Source organism: Epargyreus clarus, unplaced genomic scaffold, assembly GCF_041222505.1.
Source record: "Epargyreus clarus isolate Ecla_fem2 unplaced genomic scaffold, WU_Ecla_fem_2.2 ptg000007l, whole genome shotgun sequence".
Taxonomy (NCBI): domain Eukaryota; kingdom Metazoa; phylum Arthropoda; class Insecta; order Lepidoptera; family Hesperiidae; genus Epargyreus; species Epargyreus clarus.
Window position 1 is genome coordinate 23,400,741 of NW_027332215.1, and position 18,146 is coordinate 23,418,886.

Here is an 18,146-nt window from a genome sequence, read left to right on the forward strand (position 1 = left end):
TCTGATAAAATTATCTAATTCCTTATTAAGCCGTAGTAAATGCTTAATATTTAACGCTCTTTCTAGTTTTGGTGAAAATACCGCGGAAATAGGTTACTTTACCTTACCACGAAAATCAAATAAGGTGAAAGTCTATGTTCTAGGGATGTTTTAATGCCAGTGTTCATAATAATACGTGTTTAAGGAAAAATAAACATAATAATATAATATTAATAATCCTTCCTTGGCAATCGGGTAATGATATTAAAATGTCGGCATTACTTTTCTTAAATACCTCGCAATAAAATAATCGGGTCGATTATACTCGTGTTACTATACAGCGTTCAAGCGAGTTGATTAATTTTCTAACTGAATGAGCTTCGATTAGGTACGCAAAAAGTTTATTAAATTATTATCACGCGCCGATTATTTTTATAGACACTTCTGTAATAAATATTTACATAATTTTAGAGAAATTGAATCTTATTGTGGGGTCTATTCGAATTTATTTAATATTCATAGAACAAAATCGGTAAAAGCGTACTACTTCGAATCGAAGTATCTGTACGACGATTGAATAAAAAACACCGAACGGCTAATGTTACCCGACCGATGAGATTACTTAACACAAATATTACTTAACTGACAATTTCACATATTACAAACAACATAAGATTCAAATGGTCATGGTTACACCATACGAGTAGCTGTAACCTGACCATTAATTAATGGTTTTATGCTAAATCGCTACATTTTGAAGATAAGGAGCCAACATAGAAGTGTCGCGTTCTTTATTATGGTGATCACGATAGATTGCCAATGTAATACTGTAGTCGATTTTCTGTGTCTTTATTTACAAAATATACAATACAATTTGTTATTAAAGGAAATGACACAATGCTCAATCGAAAATATTTTAATAGCTGCTACTCATTTGCGTGCAAGTGACTGTCATAATAATTCCATTGAAGTGTAAAATACATTGACAGTAGACTCAATAACTCCGACCCCATTGTCTGATTTCTTGAAAAGGAGTGCCTTGTAATACTTTATTCTATCGTAATGTTTGGCCAAAGTATGAGACATACCTACTCGCACATACATATGCTCAAAAAAGATTACCCTCCTCAGTGGGTAAAAAGATAACGTTAATTTTATTTCGCTATTTAGTAATTATGTTCCGATATACTTTTAATCTGCCGAATAAGTTTAAACCGACGCGATAAGTTAAAGCTTACTGACACGTAACATCGCTGCGTGTACTTCATAATTGTATACTTTATCACATTACCGTCGACGCCTGAAATTTTAACGACTTTCGTATTTGTAACATTACGACGTGACACGTGTAATGACCGGTAAATTATTGGGACTCAAATAATATGTTCCCGAATGGAAAAATATAGGAATATAGGAATGTACAATGTAATAAATAGTCATGTACTTGGTAAACTCTTAACTTTATTAAGTTAATATTAAACATTTGGTACTTAATTGATTCTTTGATGTACGATCGTAATGTATACATTATTATGGTCCTACAAACGAATATTCTCTTAAACTAATAAAATTAAATGGTAGGTAATGAAAGTGACACAGACGTAATATTGTTCACAGAAATACACAAAAGAACAAGAAGTGTTTAAGTTCGTTTTAAAATGCAATGTCTGGGTTTTGTCGATTGATTTTTGTTGTAAAGATTTATTTATAAATTGTGACACAAACTCCATCCGCATTTAAGACGTAAAAAATAGAGAAAAGCACTATTCTTAAGTGACGCTTAGGTATACCGGAACTCTAATACCTCAATTTTATATAATGTATTTCGGAATGCATGTGTTATTTTATAGAACTCGGTACCTATTTACGGATCGCTATGAAAGAAGGCATAAGTTCGATCACGGAGGGTTTTTATGTTATGCACTATTTTGTAACTTTTTTCTGGGTGAAGCTATAGGACATCGCCTTTCATAAAATTGGTAATAAACTAATAAATAATATTTGTATATAGCGAAGTGGTTTGAAATTCGACTTCTCAATCATGGAGGATCAAATCAAAGCCCGCGCTTGATTTCATTTGATTCAGTGCGTATTGTGCGTATGATAAATAAATGTTCACTTAGTTTAACGGTGTAGTCAAAACATCGTGGGCGATCTGCAAGGTTCTATTATAATGTTCTGCAATATGGTATAATGTGGTATAATTTGTAGAATTTGAATTAAGATATATATAGTTTCCATCTGTTTCACGTTCGTGTTTCGACATTTTACATGTAAATGGCAGGTGATAGTTAATTATAAAAGTTTATCACATGTTTATTTTTGCAGTCAACATTACAATGAAATGGAGAAAACACTCTTTTACCCAAATGCAGAGGGTACACATTGTCGAGGGTATGTTTATATAAATATAATATAGGAATGTACGTGTCATCCTCTGGCACGTCTTGTAGTGCTAACAGGTCTTGTAGTGCGAATTTTTACATGATGTGTCTTTGGATTCGTCTTGATTGTGGGAGTAACATATTTTTCAGCATTCGTAGTAAGTATAGTATATATTTTTCATAAAAAAAACCCTAAGTATCAATATTTCTTTACACCTCGATTTTTACAACATATTCTCGTGTTAATTTTTAGTTCCTTCCCCAAAGGATAAAAACGGAGCCCTATTACTAAGCATACCCTTTCTGTCAGTCTGTCACAAGGCCCTATTTCTGGAACCGTAATAAATAGACGTAATAAGTAACCGTTATAATAGACAGTTTAAATTTTAACAATGCATTCACTTTTTACGGTTCCTATGATAAAATATACTAAAAATAAACTGCCGATAAAAATTTGGTGGTACGGAAACCTCCGTGCGAGTTCGACTCGCACTTGGCCAATTCTTTTTTAACTGGGCGACCGGAATTAGTATCAATGCTTGTCGCCATATAATGAAAGTATGTCCGGGACCGCCGCGGGAACGTGCAGCATCGTCATTGTGGCGATTTACTTACACACGGGTTACCTTTGTTTACCGACCTCGTGGCTCTTGTTCCCGTATCGTGCATTGTTTACTGGCCCTGGGGTGATCGTAATAACACCGCGGAGTAAACTTCTAACTCCAAGCGGGACGTATATGCAATCTGAACCAGATACTAGGAGCAAACATTGGTTACTGTATTCGGAGAATGGATATACTCGTACATTATATTATGGAATGTTCGCGCATTTGAAAATGTATTATCATGGTGTATACGCTTCGTTGAAATCTTTTAACCGATATATTTTGTTTGAAAAGAAAGATTTTTCTTAGGTTTCTTAGGTAAACATTTTGCATGAAATCATGAAAATAAATTCGGAAAATATATAGATTCTATTTAGTTACACCTATTACATAAGTTTCAATAGAGATATTCTTTCTGTGCTTATAACATGCTTATAACAGACATTCATATTTACGAACTTTTATCGTTTTTAAAATATTATTTATGATTTAGTCTTTGTACATCGTAGATAGTATATAATATGACACTTACTTAGAATAGGGCTACCCCAATTAATCAAGGTAAGTATAATTATTTGAATCGGTACAGAATTCGTGCAAAAGACAAAGAATGTTAAAATATTTTCCTCTTTGGAACGTATAAAAATATCGTAATGAATTTCCACTAATGAGGAGTAAATTTGCCAAACCTTAGTACGTCTACGTTATCTTGGCACTTCTTTGTTCTGTTTAAGGATGTGGTAATTCAAACTAATCGTTATGAACACAGTCTAGTTTTCTGAGAACAAACCTGGATGACTTTCTGGATACATCTTTTGTTGAATCCACTTCAAATCGCGTGCACATTTTTTATTGTGACATGGTTCAGTAGATAAAACTGAAAACGTCCAATTCAGCCTTTCCTATATGTTTTAGTATTTCTTTGTCCGTTACACATGCCCTTTAAAATTTTCACGTTTCTACCTATCACGGTTCAAGAGGTAGACCCCTGCTTCAGACAGACAGACGAAAGACGGACAGACGGCGGAGGTTTGCTAATAGGGTTCCGTTTACCCTTTTTCTACGGAACCCTAAAAAAAAATGATTATTAATAACATTCGTAAGTGATGTACTAATCAAAAGCAACAAAACGTACTGCAATTGATTAGGGGCGACCGGCCGCATGTGAACTGGAAGAGAAAGTGTTACACATTTTAATATTTGCGCGGTCCGCGGTGTATGAGACAATAATTGTGACGGACTTGATAAGAATTTCATAAAGAGTCGTTACACAACACGGTCCAACCTATGGCGAATAAAAATCAAAGTCAAATTTAATGGAAGGTGATCTTATTAGTTACGTAATTCGAGAGGTGTATTCATAAGAAATGTGGCCTACTAAGTTTTGAGCAATACGCGTGGTGTAAAACAAATACGTAAGTGGTAATTCGAGCGCTCTTTTTTATTTTCCACTTGCTTTCACTGACTTATTTTACGCTATTATGTTGTTATATGTAATCGACGCAGTAACTTTTGATTAAAAACAAGCAAGAACTGACATCAAGTAATTAAATTTTTGCCAAAAAAATTGCTTCTACTACAACTTATCTCTTTAATAATCCACATTTTCCTGTCTATTTCTACGTTAAAGTTAAGGTGTGATAGGATCACGCCTCTCTACAGAAACAAGAAAAGATAAGCAACCATGGATACTTACAATCACAGTATGGACTGCATTGTCGTTTGTTATACGTAGCATAACAAATCATTCCTTCGTTTATTAACAATTAACTTGTAAAGCAGTGTTAATATATTTAAAATATTGTCTTTTACTTATGACCTTGCATCAACGATCTGATTGCATGCAAATCGTCTGTGTAGTGTAACTGTACATACCTTCTAACCCGTTTTGGGATCAAATGCACGCTTCAAAGGAACTTGGCACTCCAACCGTTAGGCTTAGCACGCACTGCGGTTAAACGCAAGCGGAATAGAAATGGCTGAAAACGCAATAACGCATACGAACACGCACTGCGGTTGGTTTTAGGCTTAATTTTATTTCAGTAACATCATGGATTTCTGCCGAACAGTACACAAAAAACGCGCTTAAACAAACCGCAATCGCAATGTAACAATTTACGTTTCTAAATCAGCCACTGAAAAAAGTCACTAGTGCGTGCACTGTTATAGAAAGTAATGTGTTTAATATTTTTTCAGACATGCGGTTAAACGCGTGCGTTAAATCGTAGTGTGTGGTGAGCCTTAAAGACGTGATTCATGGAATCGATCAAAACAATCTGTGTACTCGTTTATTTTCTTGAAACAATTAAATATAATACTCGAAATCCACTCAGTAGAATAAGAGCTTCAACAGAAGTATTCAGATAATTAGTAAATGGAGTTTTATTTTGTTATAATAATATTCCTTTATTGACATCACTACTTTCGTTGGACCTGAAGCCAAATAACATTACTATAGTCGGCAGACTATATAGAGGGTGATTTTTTCTAATTGGCCTTCAGGGCGAAATCCGAAACTATAAGGATTAGCGAAATATGCTAAAAGGAATTGCGAGGCCGATTTTGATAAAAACTAAAACTGCATCATTAGGTTTTTAAAATATCTTTTCCCCTAGCAGGGAATCGGACGAGTTCATTTTGGTTATGATTGGTTATGTCAAAAAGCGTGGGGTGCTCCATTTATCAGGTTGGAAAAGCGCCCCACACTTTTTCCACAATTATACTATTTACTGTTCCTTAATTGATTCTTAGATTGAAAATTATTTTCTACTTTTTAGTTGATTTTATCATGAAAGCGTGTTTTTTAGTTTATTGAACTATATTTATTATAATTAATTTGATTAAATCATTAATTTCTTGTTTAACACACAATTAATTATGTTTAATAATAACTCTATTCCAACTCCAAAACCTATCTCAGCTTATTAAAATTATATTTTTTTTAAAACAGTTATACGTTGACCGTCAGACTAAAATATTTGCTCTGAAATTAATATACGTAGCATCAGTCATCGCGCACATCAAAGCAAGTAGGTACAATTAATTTGTCGTAGAGTAAGTGTGTTCAGCCGTGGGATGCTTGCTGCCTGTTGCCTTGTTAACATTACTGTGGATGGAAGCTCGTGTTGCGGCAAACTAACTAATAACACGTTACGCGGGATCGCAAATGTAAGACTGAATGTAACCGCGCTAATGGCTCGAGGCGAACCCTTTTATTAAATTTATGAATGTATCTTAACACTTTTGTTTTCTTGGCGCTCGTAAAAATAAAAAGCGACATTTGTAGATTTTATGCCTACTACCGTTTCAAGATAAAATGAGAATATTTATTTTTTAAAGCGATATAAATGTTACGTTAGTAATACACGATAAAATAAACTGTTTATGTGAAGCTCGGATAAATCTGCATCGTTTAAGTGAGACGGTAACAGTGGTTCCTAGCGCAGGATACCGTTAGGAAAACAGTAAAGAGCACATTGTTCGAGTGCAGTGGGGTAATGTAACGATTACAAAATGTAACATTTGTGTCACGACAGCAGTGGCTTGTCGCCATTCTTAAAACAAGAGTGCCTTCCACAAGCCACTTGGGTGGGGTGCGATGGTGACCACCTCAGACTCGGACGGTCAGTGATTCCTTCGCTAGTGATCGCGTGCGCGCGTCTCAACAGTCACTTTCGAGACCACACACCTCACCGTAAGTTTTTTAAAGTGCGAAACGTCGCTGCTATTGCCGTCGAAAATGAAGTGCTTTTAATACCGTTGCGTGTTTATTCTAACAAGTTCTTGTTAGTGCATTTTATAATTGATAGCGGATTTGCACAGCGAGTTTTATATATAGCAAGGCGAACTTAATCGCTTTCCTTTTTATTTGTCTCGTCGAGAAACATTTTTCATAATTGTTACAATTGATGATTGAAAACGCTTTACACTAATCCAGAGCCAATTTAGTAATGGATTGGGTTGACGTATTATTGCAGATTGATTTATTTGTATAAAACCATTTGTATAAGGGATTTTTAGAATATTGATTCGGTCACAATATAGGATACAATTAACTGATTGCCCGATAGACAAACGTTGACAGTTTTTTTTATATAAATTTATTGCATTTATTATTTAAATTATAAGCTATTTCATTTATAAAAATATTTATAAACATTTAATCATTTCTGGATCTACTTAAGGTTCTACTAATAACTTTAATGAGACATTAAGAGGTTAATTTAAACTTATTTTTGTAAAATCATTCATCCTGATAGAGTTGTAAAAATACAGTGAGTAATAATTCTTTCTTATAGTAGTGTACCTCACTACTCAGAAAATGATTGGGGGGATATCAAATACATTTGGGTATACTATTTTTGCGGTGCTATATTTAATTCGATAATGTTATATTTGATTTTACAGTGTAATGTGTTATGTTGCGTTAATATTAATGTGTGGGTTACCAAACAAATTGTATACTACATAATGTAATCTCGTACTTGAAAATGACTTAAATTGTTTCATCGAAGAAAAAAAGATTAGGGTACATTGACTATAGAAATCGACCAGTCATGGTCAGTCAACTTTATTGGTTTTTATGTTTCATAAACAGAAGCAATAAAACAATTCCGTTAGTATCGGTTTATTAAATTTTTTCGCAGCGTTATATTGGTTGCTTTGAAAAAAAATTCGGTACTTTTTCATAGTTCCTACGCTATATGAAACATATTTTTATTGATAATGCTTCAAAAAGGAACACGTGGAAAAAGGTAAACATTTATGTAGGTCAGTGCATAATTAATAAACTACCATTTGACATTTGGTGAACTTCAAAATTGATATAATCAAGAGCGATCACTTAATGATATCCGAATCGAAATCAATGATTCATACAACCGACCAATATATCTTGATCGATCATTTGAACGTTATTCGCGTCACAAAGGGTGTCTACAAGAATAATGGACAGTTTGACATCGACGAAGGTTTCATTGGAGCGTACAATTTTCCGTGACCGTTGAAAATCCGTGACCTTAACGTCTAATTTTATAAACGAAAGTGGATACCGATAATTACCACATTTCCAAATGTCGATTTTAAATTTATAAACGGAATCGATTGAGTGACTTGCCTTAAATGTTATCCTCGTCGGTTTGTGGACGTTTTGATAGGCTCTTGACTTTGGTATAAATGACGGGTTTGACATTAGTCCGTTATTGTTCTACTGTTGAGTACCGGTTATATAGTATCATAGATATATGTATAATAAATTCATTAGCTCGTGTATTCACGTATTTACACGTAGATTTGCTTACAATGATTTTGTTTTCCGTTAAAGGTAATGGTAATTACTTTTTAATCTCTTAGTGGAGCGGGTTGCGCGCCTCCCTATGGGTAGAGTCTGTGCCCAGTGAGAGAAATAAAAAAGGGTTGCACCCAATGCGTATGATTTTGACAATTCAGTCAGGGCTTTAATTTAAACTTGGACTTATAGCGTAAAGTCAAGAGTACCGCTAACTTGCGTGTTTTGCAAGTTCGGAAATTAAGGTAACAAGAGTTAGCATATTATAGTTTGAACAAATATAGATAACGTACATAATTACACAGGAACGATAATGTATATATGGTTTTCTTTCTAAACTTCGTTCTCAGTACATCAAAGATTGATGGGTTACGCATTGCGTACATTTTTGTTAGCGACTTCCGCTAAACTTTTTCCTTCTTCGTAACACATTACGTGTACTTACTTCCTGATAATTTTCCGAGGTATTTAAACAAACACATCTAAATAGATGTGACACATAGCAGATGTTGTTGTTGATTTTACGTATTTATAAAAAGACCGACGTTACTTTCGTTCAATAATGTCTTTAATTCTTAACTTGTTTTAACCCACTCTCAGACGGGAAGAAGTTTAGTTGACGCGTTTTTTCCCCTCTACTTTAGCTTTTACACAACGTAGTTACATAATTCACTTTAAAATATTAAAATTATATTTTATTTAATTACATTAGAGTTTTTTAGATGTCATTTCAGACATATAAACACACGTTCTTGGAGCACTTGTGTGTATCACCCTTATAATAATATATAATCAAATTCTGATTGGCGAATGAAATCAATTACATTAATACATTCAATTGAAAATAAATTTAAATTAGATGTCCTTTTTAAATAGATAAAAATATAAGTACGTCTAACTGAATGTCTTTTAATTAAATATAATAGTATAAAATATAAACAAGTATTTAAATAAACAATTATTTATTGAAAGTGGAGTAACCGAGTATTACCTTTCGAAAGAATACGGATACAAAACTTTTTTCAACACACCCCTGACTTTTCGAGGTTATGTTCAAAATGTAAACCGTAATTTTAGAAGTCTTATAAAGAAAACATCAATCTACAGATGTTCAGTATTTAGAACTGGTCGAAATACTGATTATAAATAAAAGGAGTAAATTCAAAATTTAAAAGGTTGACGTTTCTGTCATAACACACATTGTACGGACAGTCGGTATTCGGATTTCGTCACGGGACGTATAATATAATTTATATTTATTACGGGGTCCTGGGGACCTATTTGAGAGTCGCGAGTGTGTGTGCATCATGGTCGATCGGTCGCCGAAGGGAGCACCGCACCACTATGGTATTTATACATTGATTCACCTACATTATTGTTTCTAGCGCACAAGGGTTCCAAATTATATTTCGGATTAGAAACCAGCGACCTAAAACTTTACAACAGATATTTTTACGGTTACGAGCATATTAGAAATAGATTATCATTTGATACTAGTATTATACATAGGTCATACTTAATTGTGAGAGTCAACATTTCCATATTTGCTGTGAGATTGTGCCTTTTTTGTTTTTTGTTGTCTATAACGAGAGGACAACCTTTCTCCGATGCCGTGGGATCGACACGGTGTTATCTGGGATTCTTACCGCACCGAAACCCGTAGATACCGTAGTCCTATTCCGCTCGTGAAAACTACAAGGACGGAGATTTTGTGCCTATTATAAATATTAAATTTACCGATGTTTCAGTGATGTATAAAGAGTTCTTGTAACTGAGGATAATTTTATAACTACGTTTTAAACTATATGCTAATATCAGGATGAATATTTCACTCTGTCATTTAAATTACATAGACTAATTTCCATTTCCTTGTAGTAATATTGCGTCCTCCTCAAACGAATTTAATATGAAATCCTAAAGGGTATTTTCTTTATGACGCTGTAATATTCTGTCAAAGGCTCTCGGAATAATAGCTCTAATACTGGCAGATTTTAATTAACATATTTAAATGAGTATGGCGGAATAACTCTAAAGCATAAAATAGAATAAAGAACGTCTTTTACAAGTAATGTTTTAATATAACACGGAGAATTAATCTGCACGTATAGAAGTATAACTTAAAAAACTACCAATTCGCATTAGGCCGGACATGCCGGCCGAAATGAAATGAAATGAAATATATTTATTTTGTATAGGCCAACGGCGACACTTACAAATTGTCTTACAAATATTATAATACGTATTGAGTTATTGAAAAATGACGATATGAACTAGACATTTACATAAGACATATTTTAAGATTCCGATTAAAATTGGCGAAAAATTTATGCTAATCAAATCATCACAAAAATAAATCGAGCGTATAACGTTATTTGCGAAGATTCTGATTCTAGTTAGATATGACCGCATAATGGTAGACAGTTGAGCGACGAAAAATTTACATAAACTTAACATCACGGGCCACTGTTATAAAGTAATAATTTAGAGAAATTCTATTAAATGTTTCGATGATATAGATCCCTGGTAGCGAAAATACACACATTTCTAATGGGACTTCTTATTTATTACAATTAATATCTTAACCATTGTACTGATGACAAGATAATAATTATAGCCTATCAATATCACCGTTAGGTTTACTTCTCATAAGAATGACAAGCAACCATAAAACCACCTGGGCTGTGGAATCATTGTAAAAATATTGACTTATCGGTATTTATAATAATCGACATTGAATTATAAGTTTTCATCGGTCATTGGAGACTTAACTACAAAATTCATCGCCGCTTTATAAATTGATATGATCGTGATCCGTTAAAAACTGACCGATAGTGTGATCTACTTATAATAAATTACATAGCTCGTATACTGCATATTCTGGTTTGTTGAGTTGTACTGTACTCGTTGACGTAACAACTTACTCCTAATGTAAGTAGAACAACAATGTGTAGCTTCAGATTGTCCGGTTCTATTACTTAAAATAGACATCCATGAGCGTCAGTGGCCACTTAATATTAACTCCCGTTTGCTACTTTCATATCATAAAATATTGCCAAGTACAAGTCTAACTTGCACACGGAGGGTTCCGTACCGCCAATGTTTTTTTATTTTTTTTTTTATTTTTAGTACTTGTTGTCATAACAGCCACAGTTATACATATTGTTTGAAAAATAAATTTTTAAATATTATAATGGTTTAATAAATAGAAGCTTGTGATTAACAGACGGACAGGCATTAATAAACAGTAATAGGTTCGTTTTCACTCTGGGTATGGAACCCTAAAACTCAATACAACTTGATAGAAAACCGGTTTAGAATTCTAGGGATCAGATACTCTAATACGAAAGGTGTCTCTTTACGGAAAACACGATACTTACATAACAACCGATATTAATTACATCTTGCATATCGCTTGTTAATCTCAAGAAATCGCAGTCGGGCACACCGCAAGCCGTATTTTATCTCGTTTCTTTTTCTGTATTTATCTGATAGAACTTCTGTATTTATCTTTCTGTTCCCTATAAAAACGTGCGCTGATGTAATTAATAATATTCCATGTAGATTTTTTGCTTTCTAGAAAAACTTTATATGCTTGAGTAAGTGTGTGAGCGCATTAGTTAATCATGTTTGTATATAACCAGTATCTATTTACGCATTTACGACAATTATGGCTTTTACAATGGGCACAATTAGTGTAGTGGGTAGTATAATGTGTTCTTCACAAGACTTCACTATATTCATCAATATTCGCTAATCCGAAGTATCGTGTGTGTTGTGTGCTCGCGGGCGATCTGAACAAAAGCGAATGTTTCTCCGGTCAGTAACCCACTGCCGGCGCACTATTGTGACGCTCAAAATCGAAACTGAATTGCTATTAAGTTGCTACTTTAAATTAGGTGTTCCCGACCAGCATCCTCCGTGAGATTTATTTCAACGCCAATCTATTCAATAAATAAAAATGAAGACTCAGTTTGTAATGTTAATAACAGTTTGCCACTGAATGCATATTAAAGTGTAGGTACCGGTAATTTCTGGTTATCTTCACAACGGCTGGACTAATTTTGATGGGACGTCGTTGGAAGCTAATGTTATAAGTAACTTATGCTACTTTTATTTTACAAAAAAAGATCCGCGAAAAAATTTAAAACTCGTGAAATCTCTTAAATATACTTTACAGCGTGCGGTTACATTACATTTTTCATCGCGGGTAAAACGGCGGGGCACAGCTCCACACACAAGTAAACACTCCTCGTGCCGTTTATTTTCTCTCACAATATCTAGACGTCCTGTTTTCCGCTACGAAATGCAATTCCAGTGGCTACTAATAAAACTTATTAAATAAACTTGCGGAGAAAGTAAACAGTTATTACGTAACTCAAAGCATATTTAATAAACATTGGGACAATTCTACATTGAATGTCAACGACTAATTTACATTTGAAAGCTTTCCTAATGCGCTGCAGCAAATTAAATAAATATCGACGCAAATAAAAACATACCGTTTTGTTTATTTTATTCGACGCATACGTAACAAACATACTGAATGTAGCAGGAATTTGGTATACTTTCTCTCTCATGAATGACAAAAAATCGCAATTATTTCCACATATTTGTATTAAGCATGGATTAACGATTTTAAAATTAACTAATTTCTCCTACGATTTGTTCAGTTAGTCCTTAAGTAAAATGACTTAAATGACAGTTAAAGTAAAATGAATTGAGAAAACATTTTACGTTAGAAATACATAGATAATGGCAACTTTCATTATGATAGCAGTCGATCAAACTGTGTTGGAATTGAAATAGTCATATAATGAAATACACCCACATTAATTTATTGGACATGATTGCAAGACGTTGATTTTGTGTAAAGTGTGCAGGTTATAGAAAGCGATACAGGAAGTCAAGCGATACAACGAAGCGCATTAAAATGTGATCAGTGATCAAATTCCACTTTATTATAATATATTTCCTCTGTGCATATGATTAATATATTTCTTATATAATAATATCTATGAACAAAGAATATATTGCGTAGAAAAAAAAATCAGTGATATCATTAGAAATCATTATCAGTGCTTTTAAGAACTGTAACCCTTTTTGGAGGCAATATACCTACTTCAAGAACTCACATATTGGTTTTAGTTAGAAATGAAATACTTATTTCTATGACAGTATTTGATATAATGTAAAATTATATTACAATAACGCGATCAAAATCTGCGAATTCAATTAGCTACTAACCAAGGAAGTGCTAGGAAATAGTCAGTTTTTATATTAACCTTAGGCCGCGTGCTCACATGTCATATGACCTGTGAAACATCCTTTATGGGTGCAGTATGGCAATGTATGTCGTACACTTACGGCTATTTTCTATTTACGGAGTTACTCTTAAAGGCTTTTAAGATTGCACACACGATCGCTTTAAAGGAAGTATTATAGTTTTTTAATCAATTAAGGATAATATTACACAATGTTCTGACATTTACACTAAGACACTAGAGTGTCGTGGTAGCTATTTCCGTGTTGTAGAACTTTTATTTATGATGATTTTTGGTTGCAGGACTGTAGGACATACTTAATGCTTTAAATTTACCGTTCACTTGAAACAAGTAACATCGCAAGCAATGAACTCACTTCAAACGTAAATTTCGTTACAGTTGGCCCAACGAGGTTATCGTCGGTAAACCAAATCGGCAGAAATGGGCAATGGACGGAATGCACATAAATGCCTCATACGCTTTAGGGAATGTGGCGTGATTTACGTGTCTTGGTCAAAAACGCGAAAGTACTTTACTTATCGTAGAATCTTTACGTAGCGTGCAAAACTTATCGTACGATTGCAGCATACGATTGAAAGCGATTTGTGCACAAATCACTGATCTGTACCCTTATTATGAGTTTTTACATTTTTACAAAATAACTGCTTTTGTTTACGTATTTGCCCATACATTTCTAATGAGCGCGAAATACGTAAACAAATACAAAAACGGTCATTTTTGCAAAAACGTAAAAACCAATACTAAGGGTATTGCTACTTCTGACGCGATAAGCGCTCATCTAATTTTGACGCTTTACGATGTTTATTTAATTATGTTAGTGGTAGTGACCTACTTATGAACTCTAGGGTGTATAAGTATTTTTTAAATCGTTATTATAAAAATCGTACATTCCATTTTCCCTTAAATATGTGAAATTATTAACACAGTGCAGTCAAAACAATATGTATTATATATTTTTTGAAATATTACTTCAATTAAAATACATGTACGGGGGTTCATTATAAAACTTGTCTGTAGCGTTATATGTACTCTTATTATGGATCAAGCGATTGTAATCCTGTCACAAAGTACTACGGATGTTGAATAATAAATCAGTCTCGGGAAAAAATATTCTCGCCGGAGACTTAACGGCTTCGTATTTCTGTGTCGGCCTACTCACGTCGCGCCTTATTCAGCAGCTCATCTTGCAGCTTATACTGGGTAGACTGCCGCCTCATCGGCAAAATAATTCATTTAAAGGTAGAAGAACTCTTTGTACGACTCCGGAGGCATCAACCCCACACATTTTTTGCCTTGTTATTAGGCAGGGTTAAGGGCTGCTGCGTTCTGGTTTGAAAGGCGTGTTAAGAGAAACATACTTATCCAAGGCGTTCCATCTTAGTCTCTCGGGGTAGCATTGCTACGCATATGTGGTCGGCCTTAAGTAGGAATGTCACTTGGTTTCAGATGGGCTTACCAAAAGATGCACAAACTGCTTGCCTCTTTGTCATTTCAATATTACAAATAGAGCATCATAGCGTTGGTTATTAATCGATTGCCATTTATGGCGAGCGTATTCGGCAAACAACGAGGACTTGTCGAGATTGCCGTTGATTGCTAGCTTTAGGGAAGTGCGGTCAGTCGTCGTTTACTGAAGGTGCTCAAATAGTGACGGCCAATTTTCGACTGTGAACTCAGGCGTCAAACGACAAGGTGCCTGCACCGGGTTGATAGTCGCCTTCGGCGAGGAAACGAGGTGACTCCTTGTTACTAACATTTGATAACACACTTGATCATGAACAACGTTAAATTTTCAAACTATTTCGTAACATTAAGTTTAAATTTAGTCTAGATAATGTCAATTCAATCAATTCTCCAGATAATTATGATCACATAGGCGGGAGAGAGATCTTATTGTTGTAAAATGAAAATGTGATAAAATTAGACCGTGAATGAGGAGTATTGATAAAGTATCACAATTCATTGTATTATTGGCTAATAGGGAGTCGATATTTTTTCAATATAAGATCAACAGACGAGTATGCAGCGCATCTGATGATAGGTACCTCACTTTAACACTGCTGTTAGGCAGAAATAGGTGAGGAGGTGGTGCCGCCGGAATCGAACCACAGAAGGTTCTACCACCTTCACAATTTGTCATTACTTTTGAAAACTAAGCATCTTAATAAATTAACAAGTACAAAAGTAATGTTTTAATAGAAAACCGAAATCTATATGATATACCTGTATTTAATATGATATAAAGAGGACTCATGAAATCATATAGCGAGAGTGTAGGGTCAGTCTAAGAAGCTAATCAGATGTTGCAAACGATAAGTTGATATCCCCTGGCGGAGCGACTTTCTCTTGCTCATTACTATTGTTTATCTTTCGCGCTTTTGTGCGAGTGCCTGATTATACTTACCCTACTTCTTAAATTTAATAAGGCAAGGAACACATTTTGAAATTTTCATATCTGGCTGTCTGGCTAGGATCTTAAATATAAAGAACTATAGAGAGTTGCTGGGACTCCTACTGAAAATTTGGACTCTATTGTGACATATCCAAAAAAATATACACAAAAATGGTTCAAAAATATTTGGCCACCAACCGTATCCAACGCTTTACCGTATCCAACGTAGTACCGTTCAAATTGGGGATCACTTAAAATAGATGTGTAGAAAATAATTAACATTCGTCAAGCCACTTGATAGGAAAATAGTTACAAACATAAGATTTCATATATAAAGATGCACAAAGATCGCCTCCGTCTACTTCGTTCTAATTCATTTAATATTATACTATATTATAGTCTATCTACCTGTAAGTTAAAATACATTAACATAGGTAGGAACATAGATGTATAATAAGTATAAAATGTCATTGGGTAGGAATGATAAAAACATCTTAAAAATCAACAAGTATTAATCCTAATAACTGGTAATTTATGTAATAGTAAGTTACAATTTTAATTATGATAATTAAAAAGTTATATCTATAAGCATAAAGATAAAGATTTTAGATTAATTGGATACAGCTTTTAACAGATCGTATTGAAAGATAAAATGCAAACAATACTATTTTTTACCAGAGCGATCCGAAAGCTGTTCAAATAATATTTTTATTTTTCGTGTAACGTTTTGGAATACATCACGTTTTTGAAAAGTGCGGTATTTGTTTCAATATTTACTTTAGCTGATTGGCGTTGATTATTTGATATAGTTAGTTCTTTATTAGGATAATTTACAAAATTGAAGTTGAAAAGAATGAGTAGGTATGCATCAGATGGTAAGAGGAGACTGCATCCCATGGACATATGTAATCAGTTTCATGTTAAAGAAGGCTTCTATCTAAGGCGTTGGTACTCCTGAGAACTAAGATAGTCGCCTCATGTTTAACTCACACACAGACGGCATTCACATCGTTCCATCGAAATGCAAGAATTTGACGCTGCAAACAGTAGTATTTTTTTTTTTTTATAATATAAGAGTAGCAGACGAGCATGCAGTCCACCTGATGGTAAGTGGCTACTGCCGCCCATGGACATCTGTAATAAACCCCAGATAGGATTAGATATTCCTACCTGAGGTCGGCCACAGATGCACCGCTACCCCTAAGGACTAAGCTGGAATGCCTCGGAAAAGTTTTTCTCCCTTACCAGACCCTTCAAACCGGAACACAGCAGCACCTAACACTGCAGTTATTAGGTAGAAATAGGTGTGGCGGTGGTGCCGCCGGAGTCGAACCACAAAGGGTTCTACCACCTTCATAGTCTAGATTCAATAAGTCATTTTCTTTCATACCACATAATCACATGTCCAGTTATTAGGTTCGCAAAATCAGTTAGATTGTGGCTAGCGGCGGCAATCTGTTAGAAGTAACATGCACATAGTGAAACGAGTGTGGTCGGTCGAAAGCGATGCACGTGCCACACAACGATTAGTTTAACCGTTACTTGATGATTATTAGATAATCATGTTAAGAAAATTTGGTTTAATGTCATTTAACAATATGCGAGCAATAGATCCGACATGGGAGGAAAAGTGTCATCCAAGAGTTACCAATTGGTAATAAGCTGTTCTGAAATATATACCAAATGTCAATTAATCCGAGATGGGGTTAGTGTAATGCGGGATACGTTTTATTTAAAAATCATGACAATGTCAGCTCTATTTAATCTCTTTGTTTTGCTTTATAAAATATATTACTGCATGTTATCTCAATCTTAAATGTTATATTTCAGGTATTTACTCCTACTCGTAAATAATACAATTACATTTAAAAATAAAGTAGGCCAATGAATTCGAAAGTTCAAGGGCATCTAAAATTTTACTCAGCTCTTTAAAAAATATATTTAAAATAAAATTATTTTAACAAAACTCGTAACTAAGGAACGCAAATTCCCATACAAATTCCCTTTTCAGTGTTTTAATTTCTTTATACCTTCACAATGGACGGAATTGTGTATTCACACAGAAAGAAATAATATGCCGTAGTTCTTATCAGTCATTAGAGTTGTCATTGCGCTGAATACCGACATTCGATAGCCGGAAGTGTGTTACGTGAACGGTATAATTTCACTTAATGTTCACACGAGCACCGATTGAGACCGATCTTGCATATTCTTCCG

At 34.2% G+C, this 18,146-nt stretch overlaps 2 protein-coding genes across 3 annotated transcripts in view; one reads left to right on the plus strand and one right to left on the minus strand.

Moving 5' to 3' along the window:
* The window catches only part of LOC140743701 (coiled-coil domain-containing protein AGAP005037), a 275,840-nt gene that overhangs the window by 45,890 nt on the left and 211,804 nt on the right, over nt 1-18,146 (minus strand). The gene's annotated exons all lie outside the window — the stretch shown is intronic.
* Nucleotides 6,504-18,146, plus strand: part of LOC140743703 (uncharacterized) — a 53,139-nt gene continuing 41,496 nt past the window's right edge. The window contains exon 1 of the mRNA XM_073075198.1: nt 6,504-6,662. The gene's annotated coding sequence lies outside the window, so the exon portion shown is untranslated. The remainder of the gene's footprint in view (nt 6,663-18,146) is intronic.